The following is a 1,300-nucleotide window of genomic DNA, read 5'->3' as shown; positions in this document are numbered from 1 at the left end:
TAGAGATACTTTAATGTCAAGGAAATACAAGGATGGAGACACTAAGAGGTGAAGAGCATGAAGGAAAGACTCAGTCTGGGGGATGGGATGAGAAGGAGTGAAAATGGGAATGGGAGAAATAATGCTGAGAATTTCCCACCAGACAGGAAAGATGCACAAGGGCCTTCAAGAAGTTAGCGGGGAAATTCCATTGTTCCCCTAACTTTGTGAAGCCTCCTCATTAATCCTCAAGTTGAAGGAAGGAACACAATGAATCTTGATAAAGATAAAAATGAATGATTCTTATTATTCAAACTTAATGAGAAATGAAATTCTGATACATGTTATGACATGGATGAACCTGAAAAGCATTATTGTTGTTGTTACGTGCCATCAAGTCAGTTCCGACATATAGCAATCCTGTACAGGGTTTCCAAGGAGTGACCGGTGGGTTTGAACCACTGACCTTGTGGTTCAAACTGACCTTGTGATCCAGTGCTTTATCCTACAGTGCCACATATGAGCCGTCAAGTCGGTTCTGACCCATAGTAACACTATGCACACCAGAACAAAGCACTACTAGTCCTGTCACAAGCTCACAATCATTGTTAACAACTGAACCCATGTTGCTGTCACTATGGTAATCCCTGTTGTTAGGGTCTTCCTCGTCTTTATTAACCCAGCACTTTACCAAGCAAGATGCCCTTCTCCAGGACTGGTCCCTTCTGATAACATGTCCAAAGTATGAGGGACAAAGGCTGGCCATCCTGGCTTCTAAGGAGCATTCTGGCTGGAGTTCTTCCAACACAGATTGGTTTGTTTTTCTGGCAGTCCACGGTACTTCTAGTATTTTTCTGCTACACTATAACTCAAATTCATCAACTCATGTACAGTCTTCCTTATTCACTAACTTTCACATGCATATGAGGCTATTAAAAATACCACGGCTTGGGTCAGGCACACCTTAGTCCTCAAGCTGACATCTTTGCTCTTCAACACTTTCAAAAAGTCTTGTGCAGCGGATTTGCCTAATGCAATACGTCGTTTGATTTCTTGACTGCTGCTTCCATGAAAACATTGTTGTTGTTGTTGTTAAGTGCCATTGAGTCGGTTCCGACCCATATAGGGTTTCTGAGGAGCAGCTGGTGAGCTTGAACCACCAACCTGGCAGTTCAAATGGCTTTGCAGTCTGGTGCATTAACCCACAGCACCACACCAGGACTCCATAAAAACATCTGGGTGAGTGAAATAAATCAGACACAAAAAGGCAAATATTGTATGATCCTAGTTCTAATGTTGTGCTGTAGGATCAGCACTGGAC

The sequence above is a fragment of the Chrysochloris asiatica genome, unplaced genomic scaffold, assembly GCF_000296735.1.
Source record: "Chrysochloris asiatica unplaced genomic scaffold, ChrAsi1.0 scaffold00025, whole genome shotgun sequence".
NCBI lineage: Eukaryota > Metazoa > Chordata > Mammalia > Afrosoricida > Chrysochloridae > Chrysochloris > Chrysochloris asiatica.
This window is presented reverse-complemented; position numbering follows the sequence as displayed.